Source organism: Scyliorhinus canicula, chromosome 2 (assembly GCF_902713615.1).
Source record: "Scyliorhinus canicula chromosome 2, sScyCan1.1, whole genome shotgun sequence".
Lineage (NCBI taxonomy): Eukaryota > Metazoa > Chordata > Chondrichthyes > Carcharhiniformes > Scyliorhinidae > Scyliorhinus > Scyliorhinus canicula.
Window position 1 is genome coordinate 74,139,279 of NC_052147.1, and position 13,744 is coordinate 74,153,022.

At 39.0% G+C, this 13,744-nt stretch overlaps 1 long non-coding RNA gene across 1 annotated transcript; it reads right to left on the reverse strand.

Annotated features, from left to right (window-relative positions):
• Positions 1-1,794: 1,794 nt before the first annotated feature.
• LOC119954974 lies at positions 1,795-12,552 on the reverse strand. Its single transcript, XR_005458350.1, has 2 exons — positions 12,408-12,552; positions 1,795-3,984 (listed from the first exon to the last, which is right to left on the reverse strand). It is a non-coding gene; the product is annotated as an uncharacterized LOC119954974 (long non-coding RNA).
• Positions 12,553-13,744: the final 1,192 nt, after the last annotated feature.

Genomic DNA, 13,744 nt, shown 5'->3' on the forward strand with positions numbered 1-13,744 from the left:
GATAGTTGGCATGTCATACGCACAATGAAATGTCACTGACTGTAATGAAAAAAAAAGCCCGAAACCAGGTTATTCTGTTCGTGGGGCATTTTGTTCAAACATTCCTTTTGGTTGGTGTCTGTAAATAAGCCAAAGATTTAATACATCTCCATAGCTTTAATGGGCTGCTATAGGGTCACCTGCAGCCTTTTTATTGATAAAAGTGCAATGGTCAATAATAAAAGAAAAACAAGGGTCAAGTTGGAAGGTCCTTGAGAGGAAAATTAAAATAAAAAAGATGTTGAAATGATAAAAAGAAATCAGCAAATGTCTAAACCTGCTAGAGGCCAAGCCTGCAGCATAAAGCCAAAGCACAATTAGACATACACCTACAGTAATTTCCTGGTGCCATACAAAATCTTGTCTAAAATCAGAAATTGCTATTTCTAAACATTTATTTCACCAAATGCTGGCTAATTGCTGCAACGGTCATTACATAATGAATAATTTTCACTCAGAAAAAGAAAGAAGGGAACATTTTCTCTTTTTATTCCGCCGGGAAGCTCTATTCAGTGAATGTTGAATGCACAGCGTTTCACTGAAACATTTATTATGCTGAGAGGTCAAGTATTACACAGCATCTTGTATTACGCTTTGCATGCTAAGTATTTCACTTCGCCAATTGACCCTTCGGCGTACTTTGCTAGACAACTGGCTAAAATGCAGGACAATTAGCAATACTTTTGTTACCAGTTAACAATCAGAACTGTCAAGGCAAGTGATTGCATTTACAGTACTTTTTCACGAAATTGCTGATTGACACATTCAGCCAGCTCAAAACTACATGGCTCCAACAGGTATAAGGAGCTTCCTACAAACAATCTTTGAATGTTCATAAAAATTAAACATGGCTGAATAATGTTTAAGTTAAAAGACTAACTGTACATCTTAGCTAATTATACACATTTTAAGAAAAGCGAAGTGCCGTGCTTTCAAAGCATATTGGCAGTTTTACATGTCATTTTCATTTGCCGTGGTTTAATAGACTAACTTTTTTTTAAACTAAAAGGTTTACTAAATGGACATTTTTCTTGTGGGGTGTTTTAAACTAAGCACTACCTGAATGTCTGTATGTCATACAAAGCACACAAGTTACAAAAAATTCTGTAGCCACTTGTTAACATTTTTGTAGCTCTGAAAAGGTATTTGAGCTCACGATTTGCTAAATGCTGTTGCCCACTTTCTGTCCAGATGATCTCCCAGCCATTCATTTATTAGTATAAATCATTTTATCACAATATCCTCAACCTCGTTGTGGTGATGCATTATTGTCAACTGTAAAAAAATGTTATGATACAGTGCTCTATGTTAATTAAACTAATTAAAGTTAAAATAGTTTGCATAACGCCCAAGGATAAACTCCTTGCAAACTCTGGTGTTGGTCTCTCAGCAACTCATGAAAGGCATAATGACATTAACATTATTAAATATATATTCGATGGTTTTAAACATTGTGAATGGTGAATGGATCAATTAAATAGTAAATTGAAATGTAGATAAGAATAATAATGAAACATTTATATTATATATAAAAGGTTAGCTATTCCCAATTGGATTGAGTTTCAGGGATAGATAGAAGCCCTCAATGCAGCCCTCAAAAAACAATAGTTTTTTCCCATATCTGACTTAATTTAAACAATAAAAGGAGACAGCATAATTCTTTTAGAATTGCACACTCAATACAAGTAGCATTTGAATGTAAATGAATAATTCTGTTAATTGAAAATAAATTCCAACAAGTCACTTTGAGCTACATACGTTGTATACATTGTATTCATTTTATTAACTGATTACCTTGAACCATAAGTTTACATTTAGTACCACTTTTTCCTACCCATTATACATTTCATTATATTTAAATAATGTCACTGCTCACATCACTGTTACATCTGGTTGCACACTGGGTACTTTTAACTTTTTTGTCAACTACTAAAACACCACAAGAGAATGATGAAATAATGTAGTATGACATTTTTTTTCCAGTAAACTGAAGTGTTTTTTTCTCCTTATGAAAACATGCCCAAATTACAGCAATTTCATTAATATAACTTAATCACTATTAGACTAACATTTTTGATAAATGACTATGTTTGTGGAGAACAGAGGCTCAATTAACATGAATAAAATATGCTAAACTGAAAAATCATGAGTGTCTGTATACCAAAGTTATAATTCTGAATCATTACTGCTGATGGTAGGATTTTAAAACTCATATTGTAACTGTTAAATAAGTTAAAATCATGAGACTCTCTGATTTTCAGATTTTACTTTTCCTTAAATTCAGGCCTCAAAATAACAGGTAACTTGGTGTGCTTTTTCAGATCAAAAGTTCATATTCTAATTAACAAACCTATTTTGAAAAGGAACAAATTAAAAACTTTACATGGATAATAAACCTTTAAAATAATTTCCAAAACTGAAAGGTGATAATTCCTCAATAACTTTTCTTGCACTGCATAATTCATTTTACAAGTGTGGATTCACATTCCCCCAAAAATGAAATTAGTATTGGAGATAATTTTTTTAAAGAGTTTTTTTTGTCTGTCTCTTTTATCTCCTAGCCTTCATTCCATCTTAATTTCATAATCTTTATTTCATTTTCTGGTCATTATTTAAATCTAATTTATATTCCGTGTTGAATACTTCATGCTTCAGACTCTGCATGCTTCGGTGACGATTCTTCAATCTGCCAGGTTGAAGAGCCTCATCACTGTTTGCCCTGTTTGTACATGTCACAGCTCCCCTGGTGCGGGTGCTATACTGGAATAAAGACTACGTTAGCACAAATCTCCACTGACTAGTCTGAAAAATGTCTTTGCCAACTGTCAGCAAGATGAATGACAAGTGGTGTTCCTTTGAGACTGACAGCAATATCCAAATCAATATCAAAGTTGCTTCAATTGTGCAAAATTTGAGCCCAAATATGTGCACTCACATTAGCTGAAACCTAGATTTGCCTTCTAGCACCACTAACAATAAAAATATTCAGTATATTTTTGTCTCTATGAATTTAAACTTAACTCTCAGAACATTTTTGTAAAATGTTGCTCCTTTGCTCCTTGTTTGATACTATAGCCCATATTATTTAATTCTTACATTGTTTCTTCAGTTCATATTTCACTTTTCTATTGCCAGGCCTTGCCATTTTTCTATTAGTATTTATCCCATAACTTTTGTGAAACCCTTTCATTTAAAAGAAAGCCCTGCAGAACTAGTAATTACACCAAAACAATCAAATGACTGATATTTTTCTCCCAAATACTTAAGTTTTAATGTTACTTTCCCACCACAATGTGGTTTAAGAGTTGTTAGAATAAGCATAAACAGTTCAACAATAGAGAAAAATAATAAAAATATCAATTGACTTACCCATTCTGACATCCTCTGCCCTCATCGGTAAACACCTTTATCTATACCTATGATTTTTAAAATGTCTATTAAAAGCATTAACTTAGTGAGTCTAGCGTGATCAAAGAATCTTTAGAACACCAAGCTTGTGAATCAGTCACAAATGGAATTGTACTGGATCTTGGCATAAACTCACTTGCAGCAACAGCCATGGGGTGAACTTTACCGAATTATGTGATGGGAGTGTCTCTCCGTACTTTGAAAGGGCTATTCGCAGAAGAAAAACTTGCCCAGCGTGTTGTGTTTATATGACATTTAGCTGGGGAATGCATAATCCAACAGAACAGTAACTCACAAAAGACTTCATCTCATCAAAACAAAAGGAAATTCTCGCACAAAGAATATGTTAATTGTTGAAATAATGCAGTAGTTCTCTTTGATGATGAGATTTGAAGGTTTTGATTCGGGAGGAGCACCAAAGAAGATTGTTTCCATTTGAGACTGAAGATTACTCTCTAGTAAAAGGGCATGGATCCAGCCCAATGGAAGGAGGTCACCAGCCAAGTCAGGGCTGACACCCAAGTCCCTTGCACCTGTCTGCAAATAAGCAAGAAGGTTACTGGGGTATTGACAGTATAGCAAAGGGAGATGTATTGCTCATTTTTATATATTTTTTTGTGAAACCATCAACCGTGGTGCAAGCTTACGGTACAAACACTTTTGTTGTATCAAATTTATGTCATTCTTTCCCTCAAGACCGAGGTGGCAGCCAAGGAGCAGAAACTTAATGCGGTGGCATCTGGCCAAAGTGCTCCTCTACTGTTCGTGTGGTTTCTCAGTGTGATCAGCAATCTTGGTTGCAGAAGATAGCTCTGTTCTGTTGAGAGCCATCCACTTAATGCTTCTTCTTCAAATAATGCAGGCACTGTAGAATACCACACAACAAACACATCATTGCTGCTGGCTGGGCTATAGCTACTTATGCGCATAATGATCTTTCTGTGATCAGCTGCCACCTGAGGTAATGGAGTGTAAGATTTTTCTGTTTACGAAGGCCATGAGATTAATATGAAGAATCCTGATACACACATGGTTCCAGCTACAATGCCTTACACTTGAGGGTACCCTACCATTTGCAGTAGAAACTGTGTAGCCTGTGCAGATTATATTATTTTTCCACAGGAAGTGTGGTGAAGGTGATACCACTTGCCATTGACTTGATATGAGTATGCACTGCAGTCTGTCTGATGTGCAGTTGACCCCTAGGTGGCTTGAAATTATAAAATAGCATAAAAGCTTAACGCTGTAGTAATCTTGGCTTCTCCGGAAATAACCAACCCTGGGCTAGATGACGTCTTCAGGCTATTGTATAGATGTGGTGAAGGCTGATCTCTTTTGACATATACTTTCAAAATGCTCTGCAAAAATTACTACCCAGGACAGATGAAAGTCCACGATTACCCATCTCAGAAAATCACCTGGACAATTATACACTTAAAACCATTGTTTCTCCAGTCATCAAGGGACAACTGACCACTTAATATACCACAAAATCACACTTGCAAACTCAGTAAATAATTTAAGGTAGTGTACACAATAACAATAGTACAATGGTCGATAGTTGCAGTAACTGTATCTGCACCTTTTTAAAGTGCTCCCTAACTAATTTAAAGCATCAAAAGAGTACATGTCAAGCTATTTCATAAACAATTTCATTTGTTGATGGGAGTGCAAGTTATGCTTACACTCAACTGTTGTAAGTTATGCTTTGACAATCAGATACTCAAGGCTCTGGTATAGAAACTAGTAGAACTGGCAGTAAATGGCAGGCATAAAGAAATCAACAAAGGCAAGTTCAAATTTTAATATGAATGAGGAAATTATATCAAAGTGGGAGATACTTTAACAAAAAGAGCAGACTCATCTACATTCTTCCATCAACCAACAATGCCATAAGCAGAGTATCTGGCCATTCATCTCATTACTGTTTGTACAGCTTGCTAAGGATAAAATTGCTGTTGTTTTTTTTCCCACATAACACTTGAAAAAAAATGACTTGTGTCAGTGCACATGGATGTCTTGAGTGGGTAGCATGTGCAATATCAATGCAACATCTTTCTTTCAATGCTTTGCTATCAGACTGATCGATGGACAGGTTAAGGGGATTTCTATATCATAGGGAATTAATGTAGTAATCAAAGATCACGCTGGTGATACTCACAATGGTGCCATATCGAGGTCACCAAGCATATCTTTGCAATTTACAGCAGATATTCATTAAACATGCAGGAATAGGCAATCTGAGGGCATGAAAGCTACAGGGTTTAGTCTAGTAATCTACGCCTATGAATTCAAATCCCATAATAAAATGTGTCTGCTAATTTGTGGGTGAGCATCAGATAAAATAACTGTAAAGTTCCCAGATTGTTATAAAAACCCAACTGGTTCAATAATGTTGTTCACCTCTACCCAATCCATCCTTCCTGTAACTCCATTCCCACACAACATAGTTGGCTCAATATCCTGTGGGCAAAGAACAGAGGCCAAGAGTTCCCCTTCTGGCTGCAACTGACGATCGACACACAGATTATGCCCATTTTGAAAAGTATTTTCTTTTCCTCAGGTTTCCAGTCAAACACATTAGAATATCAGAGAATGCAAATCTGCCATGAACTAGTGCAATCAAGCAGCGTTTAAAAACTTTTGCTTTAAAAAATAAATATAGTTGAAAATGGGTTCATCACAAAAAAATGTTTTTAATCCCATTGTCACTCCACCACCTTTCAGCAACAAGATTTTAAATCAGTGAAAACCAATGATTAATAGAAACCAAACAGTGCAGAAGGAGTCCATTCAGCCCACTGAATCTGTGCCGAACCTCTCCCCTGCAATTCCATAATCCCACCTAACCTTTGGACACTAACGGACAATTTAGCACAGTCAATCCACCTAACCTGCAGATCTTTGGACTGTGGGAGGAAACCGGAGCACCCAAAGGAAACCCATGCAAACTCCACACAGTCACCCAAGGCCGGAATTGAACCTGGATCCCTGATGCTGTGAGGCAACACGGTGGAGCAGTGGGCTAACCCTGCTGCCTCACGGCGCCGAGGTCCCAGGTTCGATCCCGGCTCCGGGTCACTGTCCGTGTGGAGTTTGCACATTCTGCCCGTGTTTGCGTTGGTTTCATCCCCACAACCCAAATGCGTGCATGGTAGGTGGATTGGCCACGCTAAATTGCCCCTTAATTGGAAAAAATGAATTGGGTACTCAAAATTTAAAAGAAAAAAAATAAACTTTGTGCCTTGGATTCTGCTTCACCAATTTGTTCATAAGTGGGCAGCATGATAGCATAGTGGTTAGCACAGTTGTTTCACAGCTCCAGGGTCCCAGGTTTGATGCCCAGCTGGGTCACTGTCTGTGCAGAGTCTGCACGTTCTCCCCGTGTCTGCGTGGGCTTCATCCAGGTGCTCCGGTTTTCTCCCACAGTCCAAAGATGTGCAGGTTAGGTGGAGTGGCCATGCTAAATTGCCCTTCGTGTCCAAAAAATGTTAAGTGGGGTTTGCTGGGTTACGGGGATAGGGTAGATACGTGGTCTTCAGTAGGGTGCTCTTTTTAAGGGCCAGTGCAGACTCGATGGGCCAAATAGCCTCCTTCCGCACTGTAAATTCTATGATTCTATGAACAGTGCTCACCACTGATTTTCAAAGTTGCACAGAAACATTTTCTGGTTATATTGTGATACAGTAATCAGTTTCCTTGTATTTTTAAAAAATATTTATTTTACAAAGTGCCTAGTAGTGCCCATCTGGTAGTGATCCATCTTAAAATCTAGAACCTCCTGGAAGATTTTAAAACAGGGTTTAATTCATGGAAACTTCCATTAGTGATTAATTCATCCTGAGGTGAGCCCATTTATAATGCATTATGTTGAAAGGTAGTGCACAGATTCAGGTCTGTGACTCCACACATTTGGTGATCTCAAGCTATTACATGCACAGGAGGCTGGCAGTGAAACCATGCTAACCGACACATTTGACCTTAATGCAGGTCACTGAAAAGTCACGGTAGACTAGGTGGCTGATAGCCCTTTCCTCAAGTTCAACTCATTTTAAAATCACTGTGGCTTATAATACATTGAGCCTGGAGGGGTTCCAGCACCAGCAGCTTTATATTTATTGCATTTTCTTTGTAGGAAAGGCCAACAATCAAAGTAGATTGATCTTTTGGAGTCAAAATCCTCAGAAGGAGGGAAGCTAAGTGGCCCACAAGATGATCAGGCCCATGCAATGAAAAAATATTACATTTTAGGTAGATGACACAAATTCCTACTTTATCCTCAGATTTCTCAGGCACATTTTTAATCATTTCAAATTGCTCCGCCTAGATGGTGTACCCACGATTTTGGATGCAGGTGAGAATGCACCATGCGTCTTGTGTACCATTTCACAGGCTTATTTTTCCTACTTCTCTTGATCCTTAGCCAGTTACAAAGCAAATGGTGTACTGAGTCAAATTTCTATGAACAATCAGAGTTTGAGCAAATCAGCTCTGACGAGCAAACCAATTTGCTGATACTGCTCCAATGTCAGTTATAAATCATGATTATGAATGCAGTACACGTGATGACCAAATACTATAAGATGGTGCAAGTTGAATTTAAATATCAATTATGTCAGCATTACCTTTCCTAGTAATTTTATCAGTGATTCAGTGCTTTAACATCTGACCAGCCACTTCATTCAGGTATCACTTATGTAGCGATAAAGATGGGCAAAATGTGTGCTGAACTGCACTCTTATGTTAATGGAACCTAACACATAAATAGTGCAGAGTTGAATAATGATGCCATCAGTAAATTCCAGACTTATAAATTTAACAACATCCACTCCAACGTAAGAATTTAAGTTTTATTTTCCTTTATCATACGATTCACCTGCTAAGAAATGTTCTTAGAAACAAAGGAGCAACAGCAGATGGAATGTGAGTGAATATGATTGCACCAAATTAAACTAACACAGATTTCTACAAGGGAAAGATCACAGCCCAGAAACTGACCTGTGTGAAACTGCTGGCACAAACTGATACATGGGGAACAATCCTTGCATTGGAACTGGCATGCCTGCTCCATATCAATATCTGTCTGTCAAGCTGCAGACTCATGCTGGGTATTGGCAACAAATCAGCACTTGATTTTGAGCCACTGGCAGCATCACTGTGTCAGCTGAAAGCTCAGATCCACGAGGAACAGAACTGCGCAATCTCACATTTCTTGATGTCAGATCGAGGAGAGAGACCAGATGAACAAAAGCACTGAATAAGTTAGTAGCCTGTATACTAAAAAGTCTTCCATAAATTTTGAGCTTTTTTTCAGAAAGGGGGGGGGGGGGGGGTTGTGGGTCACAGGGGATGTGAGGGTCACAGGGAGGATGTGACATAGCATGAGTGGGTTTCCTGCTGGGTTCCCACCCACCCCAGGCACTCAGCGATTTTATGCTGCAGTAGGTGAGGCCTCGACAGGGTGCCCACACTTGCCTCAATTAAGGCCCTTAAATGACTGCTTAAAGGACATTTCCATTTTTAAACCCCCACCCCACCAACAAGCCCCATCGCTCTCAATTTTTAGGTTGGCGGTAGGATTTCCAGGATGGGAAAAGCCCGAAAATGATTGGGCTTCGGACTCGGAGAGGCGGGGAGGATGATGGGTCAGTGGCTCCATCAGAAGCACGCTTCTAACTTCAGGTGCACACCCCTTCAGGTCCAGTGGTCACTGGACCTCCCTCACCCATTCGCCGTGCCGCATGACACCCCCCGCAATCCTGTACTATCCACCTCTCTCCCCCTTCCCAGTCATTCCCTATCCACCTTGCCCTGACTCCCCAAAAACTCACCTTTCCAGACACACCCGGGACTTCATGAACGTTCGCTTCTGCCCACTGCAGCTTCTGTCGTTGCAGGGTAGAGAGCTCAGGACTTTCTCTTAAGTGAGCAGCGGAAATCCCGCCTGCAGCTAAGTAATGCTCATTCAAGCGTGATATAGCTGTGGAGCAGGCAGTGTCAGCTGGAATGTGTTCCCCACTGACTCTTCGAATGGTGTGATGTGAAACCCCGCCATCTGAAATATCCTGACCATTGTTCCTAATTTTCCGCAGGCAGTGCAGGAATCATAAAGTGGTTCTTTAGAAGCCCTCCCTGCAGAGATCTAACCTGAAAACCTTGCAGGAGACATAATCTTTGTTAATCAAACTGGCTAAAATACTAATTAATTAGTTCAGGAATGTTAAGTCTTTGTGAAAGGATCCAGCAAACTCGTAGTAGACACAGAAAGAAATGAATAAAGTAATGCATATTGATCTAGAAAGAAAAGGTCAATATTGCATTTCTCAAATCCAGCTTCTAAGGATTTCATGTTTTGTAGACAGCACTTGAGGGTGGCACCAAGCCAAAAACAAATGGTTTTGACAATGACATTCCTTTGTCTTAGCTTTCCCATACCTTACAGAAGGGTATAGCTAGGCTTAGTTCAGGATACTTGCAATATTTTGGCAGCCTTTACACTCTTCTTAGGAAAAACATGCTTGATTGTTAGTTATTTGCAAGGCTGTGCATTACAAAAGGGACCAGAATATGGCAGTTGGTCAATAGGGGCTGTCAAATCATGATGCTTTATGCAACATAATTGTGTGGGGAAGGCTTATTAACCAGATGGTCTTTTCCCGTCAGTCATTTTTGAATGTTCACATGTAAGAGAGCCTTGATGATGCTTTTCGGACTGTAACCAGCATATTTTCATTGGAGACTCACTGTACCAAGATGGCTCCATCTTGCGGAGCCTCGGGTTTCCTCTTCAAAGAGATTGGAGTGGTTTGCCTTTGCCTTATGTATAGTCATTTGTATTAAGATTATGCCAACATCCATTAACAACACCTCAAAATGGTCAAATAAATGTATAGTTTTATTCTATAAAAAAAGGGAAGTACATTGAATGAAAATCACATTTGACTTCCCTTCTCTTTTACATGTTTAATGTTAAAAAATAAATATTGGCTATATATTAACAACAACATTTTACTGGTATTCCAATGCTAACTAGCAGTTCTATCTGCAAACATTCAAGTAAATGGGCAGAGAACTCAACTGTGCTTCAACGTAGAATAATGGAACATAGTGGGATAACTGGCTCTCACTTTCAGAACAGAGAATTGAGGTATAGCTACATTATGTAAAGTCCCAGTTATTTAATGAAATTGAATCTTGAGGGACATTCTAGTGTGTCTTCATTGTTTAGAATGTGTTATAATTTCCCTGACAGATATTCCCAAATCACACTCTCATTAAAAACTTAAAATTATCATAATGCTTTGTTTTTTCACCACATCACTGAACAATGTAAAGAAAATAACTTTCATGTGTGCACAAGAGCACAACACATGTGAATGAGCCAGGTAGAGAGTATCCAGGCCACTTGTGGAGAATATGATTTTACCATTACTTCAACAAGCAACTCCTGTGGGAGGATCAGGTTTGTAGTGGCCACACAATTTACAATACCAAGGAAAGAACTTTTATATGCAGAGAATTATTATGGCATCATATTTTGTAAACTTACATGGTAAATCTTCCATAATGGAAGTGACTGAAATTTATATACTAATTTAATAAACATTAATGGATGACTAGCAACCCAACATAAAATAACTAAATTTAAAATTATTATATAACATATCAACATAATTAAAAAGCCAGAATTGAGCCAATACCTTGTACCTGTAATTGCAGTTTTGTCTATTTACATCACAGGACTCCTATTTAAAAAGTTAGTTTAACACACTCACGTCTTATTAGTTCCACTTTTGGAAGTTCTACTCTTCAACCACTGAAAAATTACATTTAACAACAATAAATGCATGAGCGAAGTCTGACCTTAAGCTGAAAAGCATTAGGTAACTTTGACCTATTTTTTATTTTCTCTCATGGGATGTGGGCATCTGACAAGGTCAGCATTTGTTGCTACCCCTGATTGCCCTTGAACTGAGTTGCATGCCAGACCATTTCAATGGATATTCCGAGTCAGCCACATCATTGTGGGTCTGAAGCCACATGTGGGCCATGGCTAGGATGGCAGATTTCCTCCTCTAAAGGACATTAGGAAACCTGAACAGTATTTTTTTTTAACAACAATCAATTGTTTTATATTCAGACTATTAGTGGGACTAGCTTTTCAATTGCAGATTATTAATTCAATTTAAATTCCACCTGATAACTTGCCGAGATTTGAACTCTTGTCCCTGAGGAAGTTGCCTGGGCTTCTATATTACCAGTCACTGTCTCCCCTTCAGCATTGGTAAGTATCTCATATAATCATCATCTGGTGTCTCCCATGTTTTGTGATCTCTTCCACGGTTTGCACATTCCTGCTATTAAGATTTAACAAAATAACGTTCAAAGTCTTTGTAACTCGTACTATTTATGTAATGATGAGTCTGTATCACAGAATATTTTTAATTAGAAAATATGTAATCCAGCAACTTTCAGCTTTGAACTCAAAAGGCCCAACTTGTGTTCAGTATGCTGCATGTTAGCATCAGTCCAAAGCTATTGGATGGTCACACAGCAGTGAGGAAAAAGTAGGCCAGGGACAGAACTAAATTCCAGAGCATGGGAGACTGAGTGTGAACCCCGTGTCTGGTGTGCAAAGTGCGTTCGACTCCCTGAGCTGTAACTCGAGATGCCCTTAAATTAAATGTTTATGGAGCTGCGAATTCCGGCCTCCACGCTTTCTAAGTTTTGTTTTTGACATTTTAGGAACGACAATGTGCCTGCACAAAGCTCTGCACTAAACAGGAGAGTTAAATTTCCTCTACACAGTCAGCAGAATTCTAGCTGGCTGGAAGCTGTGTTGCAGCATTTGGTCTCAAATCAGTGCACTTACAACAGAGTCCACTCTTATCTGGACTTTAAACTGCCTCGTTTTTCAGCAAAAAAAACTTTAGCTTTGTTTAAAAAAAATAAACGGCCACCTGTTCTTCGGTTCACCTCATTGGATCCTCTTCTGGGCCTTTGTCGTCAACTCACTATGACAATCCGTCGACAGGTCCGTCATTTGGCCTGAGCGACGAAAATGTGCGAGAAACACGGACGCCTCATGGAGTCTGTGACCAAGTCTCACCCAGCACCACGTGCTGTTGCTGTGACTCCGTGTGGAAGCGGCAGTGAGCAGGCGCACTGAACGCTCCGCCCTGCGCCCAGTGTTGGTGGCTGCAGCTGAGGGGCGGTGCAGCGTGAGGACGCCCAAGACCGGTGGCTGCAGCTGAGGGGCGGTGCAGGGTGAGGAAGTGCAAGACCACCTCCACTTCTTCCTGCAGCACTGACTGGCTTTATTCAGCAACTTCACTCATCACAAATTTCACCGCAACGTGCATTTAGACTTGGTTAACACCCCCACCCCCCATCACAAATAGTCGTCGCCCCCCGCCCCCCGTCCCCCCATGATTCGGCAAATCTATCATCAGTATTAAAACAAACTGGCCTCCTCTTTCTCCACAATATTTTAAGAGCCTGGGCATTTCTCCGCACTTTTTTGATCATTCAAATCGGCTTGCGCATATTTACAATATCTCCAGTCGCACTTACACAAGTTACGGAGATAAGGGTTTTGATCCAAATAATTATTCTCTGGAACATATTAATTGATATTTGCAGCTTTAAATTTTACGAATATATGAGAAGCTGTTTCCTCCCCATACAGGTCGTATTGCCTATGCTTCCTATGAACCACTTCCTTTAGGTCTGGGGTATTTGTTGATTTTCAGAAATTGGAACATAACACCCCGTTAGCATCCTGCCCCTGACAGAATGTCCTTACTTTTGTAATAAACATATCTGCCTAAGTTTGTAGCACTGTAATTTTAAACACGTCAACTAGGATATTTTGGTTTAGTTCTGGAATCGAAAATAATGCAATTCTACTTTTTGATAGAGGCTTGTCAATGGGACACCGAAACTTATGCTCAAGCAGTATTTTTCCTACTTGTAATAATTGTCATTAAAATGGTTATTTTTGGAAATAAGTCAATGTATCTGTTATTCATAAGCAGATACTCACGTTAATAAGATGACGCCTTAACGTCATCATATTGTATATGTCCAGGGAAAGTATCACTGTATAGTGTCCTTATTTATGGATTTCCTGTTTGAAGCTGTATCAAATGTACTTTATTGAATTTCTCTATACCAAATACAAAATATGAAGCGCTCACAATTTGATGTAATGTTATGGTATATATTTCAAATCTTATTGAAACCAATGACTTGCGACTTTAAAATAAAAACGCTTAGACAAAATAAAGCAACCGTT